Source organism: Pongo abelii, chromosome 20 (assembly GCF_028885655.2).
Source record: "Pongo abelii isolate AG06213 chromosome 20, NHGRI_mPonAbe1-v2.0_pri, whole genome shotgun sequence".
NCBI lineage: Eukaryota > Metazoa > Chordata > Mammalia > Primates > Hominidae > Pongo > Pongo abelii.
In genome coordinates, this window is record NC_072005.2 from 22,105,760 (window position 1) to 22,123,390 (window position 17,631).

The 17,631-nt window shown below is 44.2% G+C and overlaps 1 pseudogene; it reads right to left on the reverse strand.

Annotated features, from left to right (window-relative positions):
- Window positions 1-5,283, reverse strand: part of LOC112130186 (zinc finger protein 257-like) — a 32,502-nt pseudogene extending 27,219 nt beyond the window's left edge.
- Between the last annotated feature and the right edge of the window lie 12,348 nt (window positions 5,284-17,631).

Sequence of the window (17,631 nt, forward strand, 5' to 3'; positions counted from 1 at the left end):
CAAAAGACATCAACAGATGCTTTTCAAAAAAAGACATACATGTGGTTAACAAGCATATAAAAAATGCTCATCACTAATCATTACAGAAATGCAAAGAAAAACCACAATGAGGCATTATCTCACACAACTATGAATGGCTATTACTAAAAAGTGAAAAATATCACAGATGCTGGCAAGGTTGTAAAAGGAATGCTTATACACTGCTGATGGGAGTGTGAATTAGTTCAACCACTATGAAAAGCAATGTAGTGATGCCTCATATAAGTAAAAACAGAATTACCATTTGACCCAGCAACCTCGTAATTGGGTATATACCCAAAGAAATATAAATTATTCCATCATAAAAACACATGCACATGCATGTTCGTTGCAGCACTATTCACAATAGCAAAGACATGGAATCAACCTAAATGCCTATCAGTGGTAGACTGGATAAAGAAAACATGGTATGGGCAGGTACGGTGGCTCATGCCTGTAATCCAACACTTTGGGATGCCAAAGCAGGTAGACTGCCAGAGCTCAGGAGTTTGAGAGCAGCCTGAGCAACATGGCAAAACCTCATGTCTACAAAAAATAGAAAAAGAAAAAAATAGTGGGTGTGGTGGCATGTGAGTGTAGTCCCAGCTACTTGGAGGGCTGAGGTAGGAGGACTGATTGAGCTCAGGAGATTGAGGCTGCATTGAGCCTAAATCACACCATTCCACTTCAGCCTGGGTGAAAGAGTAAGACCCTTTTTTCAAATATAAATAAAATAAAAGATTTAATAAAAACAAATTATGGTACATAAGTATCTTGGAATACAGTGTGGGCATAAAAACAAAAAACGAACAAGAAACAAAATCATGTCCTTCATAGCAACATGGATGGAGCCAGAGACCATTATTCTTAGAAAACTAATACAGAGACAGTAATCCTAGCACTTTGGGAGGCCAAGGTGGGTGGATCACCTGAGGTCAGTAGTTCGAGACCAGCCTGGCCAATATAATGAAACCCCATCTCTATAAAAATACAAAAATTAACTGGGTATGGTGGCAGGCACCTGTAATCCCAGCTACTTGGGAGGCTGAGGCAGGAGAATCGCTTGAACCAGGGAGGTGGAGGTTGCAGTGAACCAAGATTGTGCCACTGCACTTCAGCCTGGGTGACAGAGCGAGACTCCATCTCAAAAAATAATAATAATAAATAAATACATTTTACCATTTATAAGAGCTAAATAACAAGAACACAGACACAAAGAGGAGAACAGACACTGAGGGCAAGTTGATGGTGGATGATGGGAGGACAAAAAAGGTCAGAAAAAACACCTACTTGGTGCAATGTTTAGTATCTCAGTGACAATATAATCTGCATACCAAACCCTCATGACACAATTTTACCTATATAACAAACCTGCACGTGTACTTAGGAACAAAAAATAAAAGTTAAAAGGAAAAAAATCCATAAGTTTGTTTGGGAAAGTGCAATGTAGGTGATAGGACTGGTTTGTGCTACAGATAGTAGCCCAGGTGTGACTCTACTCTGATTTATTTCTGGTTTCATGCAGGCAGATGAGATTATGAACAAGTGGTCCAGAACCCTACGTTGGTGGAGAAAACAGGCTGCTGCTGCAGATTCAGTGTCTGGGGAAGGGATATGCTAGGAGACTTGGAGACACTTGTGGGTTTTTGGCAAGAAACATTAGGATCAAAAATGCTGTGGTGAAATTCCTGAGGGTGGTGTCTAGCCCTGGGAGTGGTGTAGACACCTCAATGTCTAGTGGGTGTGTTTGTGAGTGGGTAGAAATCCTGTGCTGGCAGCTGTGGAAAAAGGGAATCTGCTATCAGAGCTTCTTTCCTTTAAGTTTTCAGTTCTCTCTCACCCTGGGAGGAGACCTAGAATCACAAAACAATGGTCACTGTGAAAGAAAAGCAGAGCCTCCCAGAGTTTCATTCCAGGCCAAATCTGTAGAGTTTGCTGAACACCAAGATTCTCCAACATCAACTCATTATCTAAAATTTGCATTCTGACACCACCTATTCAGCACAGACCCTGATTCAGGGCTCAGTCCCACAGTATTCTCCTTACTGCAGATGTCAGAACAAACCCAATGAACCCATCTATGCTCCTGAGCTACTGTTTAAAAATCAGGGACTCCTGGGCCATGTCACTTTGGGAGGCCGAGGCAGGCGGGTCACCTGAGGTTAGGAGTTCGAGACCAGCCTAGCCCACGTGAAACCTCGTCTCTACTAAAAATACAATTAGCCAGGCGTGGTGGCAGGTGCCTGTAATCCCAGCTATTCGGGAGGCTGAGACAGGAGAATCGCTTGAACCTGTGAGGCGGAGGTTGCAATGAGCGGAAATCTCACCCCTGCACTCCACCCTGGGCGACAGAGTGAAAATTTCTCAAAAAAAAAAAAAAAAAAAACAGCAGAAAATTACTCTCCTGTGGAGTGTGAAAATAATTAAGTGGCAGGCAACTAGGCTGAGGTGGCTCTGGTCCCTGGATTTCTACTTTAAAGAAATTTAACTTAAATGCATGTTTTTTATTTTGTTTTTTGAGATGGAGTTTCAAAAAACACAGGCTGGAGTGCAATGGCGCAATCTCGGCCCACCGTAACCTGCACCTCCTGGGTTCAAGCAATTCTTCTGCCTCAGCCTCCCAAGTAGCTGGGATTACAGGCATGCACCATCACACCCGGATAATTTTGTATTTTTAGTAGAAACGGGGTTTCTCCATGTTGGTAAGGCTGGTCTTGAACTCCCGACAGATGACCCATCCACCTGGGCCTCCCAAAGTGCTAGGATTACAGGCGTGAGCCACAGCGCCTGGCCTCAAATGCGTGTTTTTATAAATTACTAAACTGGGAGAAACAAAATTGAGGCTTAGCCAACTATAAACTGCCAATTAACCTCTGATTATATAACCAAGAAATGTCCACCTTGATTGTACAAATTAAGAAACTATGTTAACTGTACCTAGCCAATTATTGAATTTAGTTTTCTTTATCGCACCTTATAAAAGTGTTTTCTTCAAGCCCCTGGTATGGACGACAAACCATAGCTGGGTACTCTACAATTTTTTTTTTTTTTTTTTTTTTTTTTTTTGAGACGGAGTTTCGCTCGGTTGCCAGGCTGGAGTGCAGTGGCGCCATCTTGGCTCACTGCAACCTCTGACTTACTGGTTCAAGTGAGTCTCCTGCCTCAGCCTCCCTAGTAGCTGCGATTACAGGCAGGTGACACCACGCCCGGCTAATTTTTGTATTTTTAGTAGAGACAGGGTTTCACTATATTGGCCAGGATGGTCTTGATCTCCTGACCTTCTGATCCGCCTGCCTCGGCCTCCAAAGTGCTGGGATTGCAGGCGTGAGCCCCCGCATCCAGCCTACAATTTTTGAATCACTCGTTAAATTCTTTAATATTTTTGCAGTGACTTTTGTACATTTTCAGTAAGAGAAAAGGACTCAGAACCCCACAGACCAAAGCTCTTCCCATTCATGAACCCCGCACCCCAAGTCAGGATTCTCCCCTGATTACCCTCCCATGGTCCCTGAACAATCTGGAAGAAACCTGAGCTGCGGGTGCAGAGCTCCCCAGAGAGGGCTCCAGGCCAGGGCACAGTCACTTCGCAGGGAAGAGACAGGACTCCCGGGGTCCCGGCTTTCAAAGCAGCCTCCATCGTATGGCTGAAGGGGACTGAGGCCGAGCTGGCCAAGGAAAACTCTGGCGCAGATTGTGGAGCTCACTGCAAGGAGGCTTGAGTCCCCCCACAGCCCCTTCCCCTCTCCTGGGATGTCGGACCCAGCACTCTCACCATTTCTAGGCTTCCAGGGGGTACCTGGCGTCTTAGCTGGGGATCTCCCAATACCTGCAGGTCACAGGGCCACAGAGACTGGGCCTCTAGGAGCAAAGAACATAGACAAGGGAAGATAAGACCTGCAGCTCCCACCTCAGCGAGAGACAAAGTCCCTGGCAAACGTGGAAGCCGCCCCGTCCGCTGAAGCTGCGTGTCTCATTGGACGGTTTCCAGCCCAGCGTCTCTGATTGGATAACGTTTAAGGCCCCGCCCCTTCAGGCCTTGAGTGACAGGAGATGTGATCAGATGTTGGCCTGAATGAAGAAAGAGTGACAGCCTAAGCTGCAGCCTTTTCAGGCAAGGCTTCTTCCCGGAGCTGAGCCAGTCCCAACCCAGAGATATTTGCATTTAACCTTGCCTGTAAGGTCGTATGCGTTTATACATAATACATTATATGGCCGGGAGAGGTGGCACATGCCTGTAGTCCCAGCTACTCGGGAGGCTGAGGCAGGAGAATCGCTTGAACCTGGGAGGCGGAGGTTGCAGTGAGCCGAGATCACTTTGAACTCCAGCCTGGGCAACAAAAGCAAAACTAAACTCTGTCCAAAAAATAAGGAGGCAATCTTCTGAAATAGAATGTGAGGCTTCTATTCACAGCTTGGCCCTGGCCCTAGTTTATGTGACTTTCCTCTTCTTCCTTAGCCCTGCTCACCTGAGGACATTATAACATATCTGAGCCCATCACCTAGGTTATGTGACTCTCTTGCCTGATCTTCTCGGGGGTAGTGTTTTATGTTGTCAGACCCAGCAACTAGGTGATATGACACTTCTCTACTGCTTGGGCTCTGCCCAATAAGAAATTGTGATGTATCACTGGGCCTAGGTTATGTGATGCTCTTCTCCTCCCTGGGCTGTACATATGTTGCTATTGTGACATGGCTGGGTGCAATGTCTAGGTCATGTGAGTTTCCTGCATGGGCCCTGCCCACAGGAGCATTATCACATATGTTGTTAGTTATCTAGGTGATGTGACTCCCCTCTTCTGCCTGGGCCCTGACGAAAAGAAGGATAGTGAATTATCACTGGACCGAGCACTTAATGGTGTGACTCTCCTCTTTTATCTGGGCCTTGCATAATTTTGTTATTGAGACATATTGCTGGGTCCAAAACCTAGGAGGTGAGAGACTTTTGTCTTGGCCCTGACTACAGAGGGCTTTTTGATATTTCTTTGCATCTATCACCTAGGGGATGTGTCTCTCCTCTGCCTGCACCCTGCCTTCAGGGAAGATTGTGACATAACACTGGGTGCAACAACCAGGTCATGTGTCTCTCCAGCCTGGGCCTAGCCCACCGGGGAGCACTGTGACATATTGCTGCTTCCAGAAACTAGGTAATGTGATTATACCGACTGTGCCCTGCTTTTAGAAGGACATTGTAACATATCACTGGCTGAGCACCCAGGTGATGTGACTCACCTGTCTGGTCCCCACATTCAGGGAAGATGGTGACATATCCCTAACCTAGCACCCAGGTGATGTGACAATACTGCCTGAGCTCTCTCCTCGGAGGGTATTGTGATACATTGCTAAACACAGCACGTAGGTGATGTGACTCTCTTCCACTGCTTAGTCTCTGTTCAAAGAGAGATTGTGATGTATCACTAGTCCCAGCATGTGGATGATGTGACTCTCATGTTTGGGCCAAACCTATATCATGTATTGTAACATATGTCTGGGTCCATCACCTCATTAATATGATTCTTCTGTATGGACTCTGTCCACAGGGGTACTATAAAATATTTTTTCATTCATCCCCTAAGTTATTTGCCTCTTCTCTTCTGCCTGGGCTCTGCCAAAAAAAAAAAGGAGATTGTAACAATTCACTGGACCCAGAACCTAGTTGAGGTGACACTTCTGTTTTGCCTGGGCCCTGCATATTCGGGTATTGTGTCATATCACTGGACTCAACACATAGGTGATGGGAGGCACATGCATGGGCCCTGCTCACAGAAGGCCTTGTGACATAACTGTGCAACTATTACCTGTGAGATGTGACTGTCCATTTCTACCTGCACCCTGCTTATAGATGGTTGTAACATATTGCTGGGCCTACATACCAGATGATGAGTTTCTTTTGCCTGAAACTTGCTCACAGGGAGCATTGTGACATGTCACTGGGCTCAGCACCCTGGTGATGTTCCTCTCCTGCCTGGTCCCTTCTATCAGGGAATATTGTACAAATCTCTGGCCAAGCACCCAGTTGATGTGACTCTCCTGCTCACTACCTACTCACAGGTTACATGTCCCATGTCGCAGGTGAGATGATGACTCTCATATCTTAAACCAGACAACAGTTGATACGCTGTCTCTCATAGCTCGGCTTAGGAAAATGGGTAAGATTCTGGATCTCCTATTTTTATGAAGGTCAGAGGGGATTACCACACTCTCACCTATGGTATAAAGTCTTTGGATTGTACACATTGTGTCATCACAGAGCCCAGCACACAGATGAGATTGACTTGCATGTATGGACAACCAAGCACCTGTTAAAACTGTGACTCTCACAGATGGACAGACCACAATTGTGAATCCCCCACATGGACGCAGTCCACAGTTAAAATTGTGACTGTCATATGTGACCATCCATCCAGATTTGGGATAGCAACACATTTTTAAATGCAGCTCATAAGATAGTGAGGGCTCTCCTATCTGAACCCAGAAAATTGGAGAGATGTTGACCCTCAGAACTGGGCTTAGGGACACAGATACAATCATAGGTTTATACCAGCATGAAACTCTCAGGCTGGATTGTGGCTCCCATGCAAACCATATAAAGCCCTAGGATAGTACAGAGAGTGTCCTAAAAGGGCCAAGCACACAGGTGAGATTATGACACTCCTACACGCACCCTGACAACAGCAAAGATTATCATTTTCCCACATGAACCCAGCCAACTTTTGAGGGTCTGAACCTCAGATCCAAAGGCAGCTGAAAGTTGAAAAATTGAATCACATACATGGATCTCATCCACAGGTGGGTTGGTGACTCTTAGACCAAGATTCAGCACACCTGTGAGCCTCTGACTCCACTAATGGAACACAGTTCATGGGAGGGATTGAGGATTTAATACACAGATCCAGTTCACCTTTGAGATGGTGACTCATGTAATTAGACACAACATACAGTAGGTATTGACTCTCGTACCTTGAACCAGATCATGTGTGGGATTGTTAATCTCATTCTTAGACCATCTTGCATGTGTGATTGTACAATACAGCTCTTCCCAGCACCTGAGTGATTTGACCCTTCTGCCTAGGTCCTACAGGTGAAATTGTGGCATATCACTGAACCCAGCATCTAGGTGGTGTGAGACTATGCTTTTGCCTTAGCACTTTTCACAGGGGCATTGTGACATTTCACTGGCCCTAGAACCCAGGAGAAGTGACTTTCCTCTACTTCTTGGTGTCTTCCCAACAACAGATTGTGATATATCACTGGGCTCAACACCTAGGTGATGTGACTCTTCTTTTCTGCTTGAGCCCTGACAAAATGGAGGATTTTGACACATCACTAATCCCAGCACTTAAGTGATGCTACTCTTCTGTTTTCCCTGGGTCCTGAGTGTGTTGTGTGCTCTTATATATACCTGGGCATCATTCCTTTAAGATGGGAGGCTACAGCCTGGGCCCTGCCCATGGGGAGCCTTGTAAGATGTTTCTTCCTCCATCACCTAAGAGATGTGACTCTCCTCTTTTGCCTGCATCCTGCCCACAGAAAATCTTGTAATATATTGCTGGACCCAAACACCAGATGTGTCTCTCCTGCCAAGGCTGTGCCCACAGAGAGCATTTTGACATATCACTGGGCTCAGCAAAGAGGTGAAATGACTCTGCTGCCTGTACTCTGCTTTAAGAGGGGATTGTAATATATCTGTGGCTGAACACCTAGGTGATATGACTTCTGCCTTGTTTCTGACCTCAGGAAAGATTGTGACATATCTTTGCCAAAAACCTGCGTAATGTGAATCTGCTGCTCACTTCCTACCCACAGATAGAATTGTGACATATATTTTGTCCAGCTCACAGGTTCATTAATTGCTCTTATACCTCAAACCAGCAAATAGAAGAGATACTGTCTCCCATAACTAGATTTAGGAAAATAAGAGATATTATGAGTCTTCTCTACTCATAAAGGACTACTATTATTTTAAATGTTATATAAAGTCCTTGAATAGTACAGAAAGTGTCATTACAAAGCACACTAAAGAGGTGAGACTGTGTTTCTTATATGTACATACCACCAACTGTTCAGACTGTCACCCTCACAGATGGACAGAGCCCATTGGAGAGGTCCTGAATTTCACACATTGACACAGCCCACAGTTTGGATTGTGACTGTCCAAAATATCCAGCTACAGTTGGGATGGTGACTCATTTCTAATTCTGGCAAGTTAGATCCTTTCTACCTGGATTTATTCAATGGAGAGATGTTGACTCTTATTCCTGGGTTTGGGGCCACAGGTAGGATCATGAGTCTGTAGATGCACAAAGGTCTCAGAGCATACTGTGACTTTAATGAGTATATATATATACACATTATCATGTATATACACGTTATCATATAGACACATTATCATATATATATCATGTGATATATATGTGATATATATGATATATATGATAATGTGTGTATATATATATATACACACACACATTAAAGTCACAGTATGCTCTGAGACCTTTGTGATACAAAGGGTGTCCTAACAGAGCATGTCACAGAGGTGAGATTATGACACTCATATATGTATACCCAGCTGGCAGTAAATATTGTCATTCTTCCACATGAACATAGCTGACTGTTGAGTTTCTGAATTTCCCATCCAAAGAAAGTTGAAGTTGTAAAATTGATTCATACATGGATTCGGTTCACAGGTGGGTTGGTGACACTAAGACCAAGATCCAGCATATCTGTGAGGCTTTGACTCCACTAAAGGGATACAGTCTGTAGGAGGGGTTGGGGGTGTTATGGACGGATTCCCTAAACTGTTGAGATTGTGGGTTATACACTTAGACCCAACATACAGGAGGTGGTGCCTCTCATACCTAGAACCAAGACATGTTCAGGATGCTTAATCTCATCTCTGGACCTTCCTGCAGCTGTGATTATGACATATACCTCAGCCTAGCACTTGAGAACTTTTACGCTCCTGCCTGGGCTCAGCCCACAGACTGGGTAGTGACATCTTGCTGCACCCAGCACTTAGTCAATGTCTTGGATCTGCCCATAGAGACAACTTTGACATATTGTGGCTCCTCACACTTAGGTTATGTGACTCTCCTGCCTGTGTTTTGCCCACATGGGCCATTGTGACTTATTGCTGAGTCCTACATGAAGGTGATGTAATCCTCTACACTGTTCTCTGCCTACAGAAGGCATTGTCACATACTTTTGGTCCCTCACACGGTGATGTTACTCTCTGGCTCACCCTTCTTTCAAGGGGTATTGGGACATTCTGCTGTACCCAGCACCTAGGTTATGTAAATTTTTCTACTGCTTTGGCTGTGCCCAATGACAGGCTATGAAGTGTCTCTGGGTCCAGCACCTAGGTGATTTGACTCTTCTTTTTCTTTTTCTTTCTTTCTTTCTTTTTTTTTTTTTTTTTTGAGACAGAGTCTCACTCTGCTGGAATGCAGTGGTGCAATCTCAGCTCACTGCAGCTTCTGCCCCCCGGGTCCAAGCGATTCTCTTGCCTCAGCCTCTTGAGAAGCTGGGATTACAGGTACCTGCCACCATGCCTGGCTAATTTTGTATTTTTAGTAGAGACAGGGTTTCACCATGTTGGCCAAGCTGGTCTTGAACTCCTGACCTCAGGCAATCCACCTATCTTGGCCTCCCAAAGTGCTAGGATTACAGGCATGAACCACCATGCCCGGCCAGGTGAGAAAGCATCTGTATAACAAGGGCCATTTATAACTCTTCAGTTCTTAGCAAAACATGATATCTGCAAAATTAAGTGTTCTAGTTAAGAAAACATTGAGCAAGCTTATCCTGCATTTCTACACAAAGAGCACAACAACAATATAATCCACAACAGTAAAGCAAAATAAGTAAAATTATCCCAAGTAAACTAAATAAGGGCAGATGTTGGAATGAAGCTGATATGTGTTTGCTACCTGATTCCATAAAATTCTAACTGAATTTTCACAGTTAGAATACTGATCTGGATTATTTATTTATTTATTTATTTATTTATTTATTTATTGAGATGGAGTCTTGCTCTGTTGGCCAGGCTGGAGTGCAGTGGCACAATCTCGACTCACTGCAACTCCGCCTCCTGGGTTCAAGCAATTCTCCTGCCTTAGCCTCCTGAGTAGCTGGGATTACAGGGATGTGCCACCACTCCTGGCTAATTTTTGTTTTTTTAGTAGAGACAGAGTTTCATCATGTTGGCAAGGCTGGTCTCGAACTCCTGACCTTGTGATCCACCCGCCTCGGCCTCCCAAAGTGCTGGGATTACAGGCATGAGCCACCGCACCTGGACCCTGCTCTGGATTTTTATATTACCCATCTCTCTTGTTTCTTTTGAGCTGCAGTCAGAGATCACTGGTGTGTTCACAGGAATAAGCAGAATTAGTCTAAATAGCAGAGAAAATACTCAAAAACAACAAATGAGACTAGTGTCTAATAACAGGTGTATTATAGTTCTTGAAACATAATTTTTTTCTCTCTCCAGTCTTCCATTTCTACTAAAGACAAATCATGGTAAAACTGATTTACTTGCATAAAAAGCTTTAGTCTTAGATTTGGCCTGATTATTTGTATAAAGTACAGCAAAAATAATTATTTTTCACATATGTTTTAAAAATTGGCTTTGATATAACTATGTTCCATTAAAGGAATATCAGAAAAGACTTTTTAAAAGCCAAGCCAAACCATGGGTTTGTACCATCAAATACCTATGAGTTGGGTGAGTTTCTGTCTTCTTGGGGTCCCAAGATAACTTTGGGCTCGTGGTTCTGTCAGAAAGAGACATTCCTGGCCAGGCATAGTGGCTCACACTTGTAATCCCAGCACTGTGGGAGACCAAGGTGAGTGGATCACCTGAGGTCAGGAGTTCGAGACCAGCCTGCTCAACATGGTGAAAACCCATCTTTACATGAAATACTAATATTAGCTGGGTGTGGTAGCATTCACCTGTAGTCTCAGTTACTCAGGCACCTGAGGCAGGAGGATCACTTGAACCTGGGAAGCAGAGGTTGCAGTGAGTTGAAATCAAACCATTGTACCCCAGGCTGGGTGATAGAAGGAAACTCTGTCCTAAAAAAAAAAAAAAAAAAAAAAAAAGAAATGACATTCCTTACTTACCATGGGTCAGGAACCCTGCACAGGGACTGTGTAGACATAGTCAGAGGCCAGGTTTCCCAAAAGGCTTATATTGACTCTACAAATTCAGTATGGTTTCTTCAAGGAAAGCACCCCATTCCAGTCAAAGTCTGGTGAAATTACCAGTGTCTCCAGTTGTGCCCTGTTGCAAAAGAAAACATGTTTATGGCACGTATGCAAATAACTATATTTCCATAAATTAAAAATACCAATAGGTTTCTAAATTCTGGAGAAATCAGGTAGAGAAAAACAAATATGCTCCAAATTCTCAGTTGTTAAAATCTGTAAATAGCTATAAATATTTTGACTCTGAAAAACAAAACAAAAAAAGGATTTGCAGCATTTTAAGAAAAAAGTCAAAAACCATTACTTTTGTCTTCTATTAGTTCAGTTTATGCCATAAATTCCTTTTCTGCTTGATATTCATTAACATTTCAGCTCTCCATGAGAGTCCTAAAAATTTTTCCTCTGTTCTAATGTTGCAGTCTCCAAAGTTATCAGAAACCTGTTTTTAAAAGCACCTGGCAAAGTTCCATAGCGGACCATTAATCACCTCTTGAAGAAGATCAAATCAAGACAACAATTGTCTCTGGGTGACAAAATGTCTTAGGACAGCTGTAATTTATTTATTTATTTATTTATTTATTTATTTATTCATTTATTTATTTAGAGACAGAGCCTCATCTTGCTCTGTCATCCAGGCTGGAGTGCAATGGCACAATCTTGGCTTACTGCAACGTCCGTCTCCTGGGTTCAAGCAATTCTCCTGCCTCAGCCTCAGGAGTAGCTGGGATTACAGGTGTCTGCTACCATGCCAGGCTAAATTTTTTTGTTATTATTATATTTAGTAGAGACAGAGTTGCACCATATTGACCGGGCTGGTCTTGAGCTTCTGACCTCAGGTGATCCACCTACTTCAGCCTCCCAAAGTGCTGGGATTACAGACGTGATCCACCGTGCCCGGCCAATGCCCTAAATATTAGAAAGGACTCAAACCTTCTTAACTTAGGCCTCAAGCTTTTTATTAAGAGAGATCTTTAACCCAGTATGTCTTAGGAGAGACTGTAACTCTTCGATGTTGGGCCTCTAACCCAATCCCATTTTTTACCCTGGTAAAATGTACCCCACTAGTTACCCAAAGTTGGCTAATTGGTGCTGCAGTTTATTTTCTTTCATTCAGTTTTCTCCTCAGTATAGTCCCTTTATAGTTTGCCAGAAAGCTGTTACTGTGAAGGGCTTTTAATCCAGAACCCAAGAAGTCAGGGTGAGCCCATGCAGTAAAACAAAAGCAAGTTTATTAGAGAAGTGAAGAAACAAACAAAAAACAAATGGTTGCTCCATAGGCAGAGCAGCTAATGTAATTCTTGTCTCTTAAATTGGCTTTGACCATAGGAGGGATTGAGACAATTCTGTAAGCCCAGCACCTAGGTGATGTGACTTTCATCTTTTGTTTGGACCCTGTGCACAAAAGGAAGAGTGGCTTATCACTGGACCTCACACACAGGTGATGTAACACTTCTGTCCAGGGTAATTGTGATATGTTCCTGTGCCCATCACCCAGATAATGTGACTCGTCTCTTTTCCTGAGACCTTCCTAAGTGGGGATTGTGACATATTGCTTGGCCCAGTACCTATGTGATGTGACTCTTCTCTCATACCAGAGACTTGCACCTAGGGTAGTTGTGACATATAGCTGGGCTCAGCCCCTGGGTGTGACTCTTTTGATTATCCTCAGCTCTACCTACAAGGAGCACTGGGAAATATATCTTTGGGCCCCTCAATTAGGTGATGTGACTCCCCTTCTTGGACTCTTTCCTCAGGAGGTATTGTGACATATTCCTGGACCAAGTACCCAGGTAATATAAGTCTTTTCTACTGCTTGGACTCCACACAAGGAGAGATTGTAATGTATCACTGGGCCCAGCACCTAGGTTACATGACTTTCCTCTTGTGTCTGAGTCTTGCATAAATTGTGTATTGTGACAAATAACTTGGTCTAAAACCTAGGTGATGAGACTCTTTTGCGTGGGCCCTGCCTACCGGGGTATTATGACATATATATATTTTTTTAATCACCTATGTGATGTGCCTTTGTTTGTGTGTGTGTGCGTCCTGGCCCTGCCAAAAGTGGGGATTGTAACATCTCACTAAACTTAGTACCAAGGTGTTATGACTCTCTTTGTTTGCCTGGGCCTTGCATATATTTGGTACTGTGACGTATGGCTGAGACAAATACCTAGGGCATGACAGCCTCCTGCCTGGGTCCTGCCCACAAGGAGCCTTTTGGCTTATCTCTGCATCCATGAACTAGGAGGTGTGACTCTTCTTTTCTGTCTGGGTTCTGCAAAAAGAAGTGATTGTGACATATCATCAAACCCAGCAACTAGACGATGTGATTTTTCTTCCCTGCTTGAGCCCTGGATATGCTGTGTATTGTGATATATGGCTGGGTCCAACATCAAGATAATGTGACTCTTCTAAATGGACTCTGCCCACAGGAGTATTATGACATATCTTTACATTTATCACCTTGGTTATGTGACTTTTTATTTCCCTGAGCCCTCTTGAATTAGGAATTGTGTCATATCGCTGAACCTAGCACCTAGGTGATGTGACTCTGTTTTGTTGCCTGGGTTCTGCATTTTTTAAGTATTGTGACATGTCCCTGACCACAACACCTAAAGAATTGGGAGGTACCTGTTTGTACTTTGCCTATGGGGGCATTGTGACATATCTCTGTGTGCATCAACTGCTTCATTTGAGTCTCCTCTCCTACCCATGTTTTGTCAATAGGAGAGATTGTGACATATCTCTGGAACAAGAACCTTGGTGATGTGACTCTTCTCTCCTGCTGAAGCCATGCCCACACAAGGGAAAGTGACTTATCACTGGGCCCAGCACACAGGTAATGTAATTCTTCTGCCTGGTTTTTGTACCCAGAAGCCATTATAATCTATCTCTGGGCCCATCATTTAAATGATGTGACTATCCTTTTCTTCCTGAGCCCTATTCACAGGGAAAATAGTGATGTATCTGTGGGGTTCTCACTGGATTGATGTGACTCTCTTGCCTGGGCTCGCCTCCCAAGGGAATTGTGACATATTACTGGACCAAGCACCTAGGTGATGTGGCTCTGACAAAGGAGAAATTGTGATGTACCACTGTTTCCAGCACCTAAGAGATCTGACTCTCCTCTTTTCATAAGCCCTGCATTTATTGTGTATTTTGACATATGGCTTGGTCCAACACCTAGGTGATGTGACTCTCTACTTCTTCCTGGGCCATGCCAAAGAAGAGGATTGTGACATATCACTGGATCCAGCACCTAGGTGATGTAAATCTTTTCTTTTGCTGAGCCATGCATATTTTCCATATTGTGACATGTCACTGGACCGAACACCTACAGGACTAGATCAGAGGCTACTGAATAAGCCCTGCCCATAGGCGGCCTTGTGACATATGTCTGCATCTATCATCAAGGTGATGTGACTCTTTTTCTGCCTGCATCCTGCACATAGAGAAGATTGTGACATATCACTGGGACCAGTAACTAGGTGATGTGTCTTTTCTGGCAGGTTTTTTCCCACAGGGAGCATTGTGAAATATCACTGGGCTCAGCCACCAGGTTATGTGACCCTTCTGCCTGTGCCCTGCTTCCTGGAAATATTGTGACATCCCTCATACAGCACCCAGGTGATATGACCCTTCTGCTCATTTTCTACTTATACTTGGGATTGTGACAAATATCCTGGCCCAACTCCTAGGTGCTATGATGATTCCCATACCTGGAATCAGCCAATAGGGGAGATAGTGTCTCTTGTATTGTAGCTTAGGGAAACAAGTAAGATCCTGGGCCTCCACTTTGTATGGATATCATAAAGAATTATCAATCTGACTGGGCTCGGTGGCTCATGCCTGTAATCCCCACACTTTGGGAGGCCAATGTGGGTGAATCATGAGTTCAGGAGTTGGAGACCAGCCTGGCCAACATAGTGAAACTCCATCTCTACTAAAAATATAAAAATTAGCTGGGTGTGGTGGCACATGCCTGTAGTCCCAGCTACTCAAGAGGCTGAGGTAGGAGAATCACTTGAACCTGGCAGGCAGAAGTTGCAGTGAGCTGAGACCATGCCATTGCACTCCAGCTTGGGTGACAGAGTGAGATGAGGCTCCTTCTCAAAAAAAAAAAAAAAAAAGAAAGAAAGAATTACCAATCTTTGGTATGTTTCATAAACCATTTGGATGGCACAAAGAGTGTCTTCACAGGGCTTAGCACACAGCTGAGATTGTTTCTAAAATGTAGAAACTGCCAACTGTTAGGATTGTCACTCTCACACATGACAAAAGCCAACTGGTGAGCTCCTGAATCTCACAGGTGGACACAGTTCAAAGTTGGAATTGTTACTGTCATATATTAACATTTGGCCACAATTAAGGTGGTGACTCATTAATAAATGCAGTGCATAGGCAGGTGAAGACTCTCCAATCTAGACCCTGCAGACTAGAGAGTGAGGACTCTCTAATCTGGACCTTGCCAACTATGCTCAGAAAGGTCTGAGAGCAGGCTGTGACTTTTATGCACACTCTAAGAAGCCCTCCGGCGGGGCAGAAAGTGTTCCAACAGAGCCCAGCACACAGGTGAGATTGTGCCACTCATATGCACACCCAGTCAAGAGTAAAGATTGTCATTCCATCTCATGAAAACAGCCAATGATTGAGCTTCTGAATCTCAGACTTGGAGGCAGTCAAAAGTTAGAAAATTGACTATCATACCTGGATCCCATTCACGGGTGGGTTGGTGACTGTCAGATTCAACACAACTCTGAGGCTGTGAGTTCACTAAGGACATACAGTCCACACGATGAGTTAAGGGTCTCATGGACAGATTATGCTACCATCTAGATTGTGACTCTTTACGTAGGCCAAACATACATGAGCTACTGAATCTTACACCTAGAACCTAGACATATACGGGATTGTTAATCTCACACCTGGACATTCCTGCAGGTGTGATTGTGACATAGATTCTGCCCGTCACCTGAGTGATTTAACTCTACTCCCTGGGCCCAGCCCAGAGTTGAAATTATAAAATTTCATGGAAACCAGCCATTAGGTGATGTAGCTGCATGCTCCTGCCTTAGCATTGCCAAAAGGGAGCGTTGTGACATATTGCTTGGCCTTGCACCCAGGTGATGTGAGTCTCTTCTGCCTTCATGCTGCCCACAGGCGGCACTGTCACATATCACTTGGCACCACATTCAGGTTATGTGACTCCCCTGCCTGTGCCCTGCCCATATGGGCAATTTTGACGTGTTGCTGAGTCCGATACCCGGGTGTTGTAACTCTCTGGCCTGGTCCTGCCTACAAGGTTTTCTGTGACATATCTGTGCACCAATCAACTTTGTGTTTTGATAATCCTCTTCTACCAATTCCTGCTCAAAAGAAGAATTTTGACCAATAATTGGGACCAGCACCTAGCTGACATTAGTCTACTCTTCTTTCAAGGTTTGATTTGCAGGGGATGTTGTGACATGTCGCTAGGCTAACAGACAGGTGATATTCTTCTGCCTTGGCTCTTCCAAAATAAAGCATTTTTACATAGTGCTGTGCCCAGGACCACAGTGACTGAGTCTCCTGCCTAGACTCTGCCCACAGAAAGATTGTAACATATCTCTAGACCCATCAACTATTTGATGTGAGTCTCTTCTTTTACCTTGTCTTTTCCCACAAAAGATATTGTGATATATCTCTGGGCCCAGCACCTAGGTGATGTGACTTCTTCTGCCTGGGTCATGCCCATAGAAGGAAGAGTAACTTACTACCAGGCCCACCACAGACATGCTGAGATACTTCTGCCTGTTGCTTGCCCACAGGATCCATATGCCATATTTCTGGGCCCATCACCTAGATGATGGGACTCTCCTCTTCTTTCTGGGACCAGTACACAGTGGGAATTGTGATGCATCGTTTAGCTCAGCAGCTACATGATGTGACTCTCTTCTCATGAGAACCCTCCCACTTGGGTAATTGCAACATATAATCTAGCCTAATTTCTAGGTTACCTGACTCTTCTCTTATTCCTGAGCCTTACACAGAATTGGCAACATCTCTGGGCTTCTCACCTAGATGAGGTTACACTCCTCCCTTATCTCTCCCTTCAGAGAATATTTTGACACATAGCTAGACCCAACACCTGTGTGATAAGACTCTTCTATCTCTTGGGCTCTGTCCAAGAAGAAATTGGGATGTATTGCTAGGCTCAGTACCTAAGTTATGTGACTCTTCTCTCCTGCCTGGGCCCTGCATACATTGTGCATTTTGACATGTCGTGGGCTCCAACACCTAGGAAATTAGTGATTTCTACCTGTCGCCTGCCCACAGGAGGCCTTGTGATGTATCTCTGCATCATGACCTAATAGATATGACTGTTGCTTTTAGCCTCCGCTTTGCCCACAGGGAAAACTGTGACATATCACT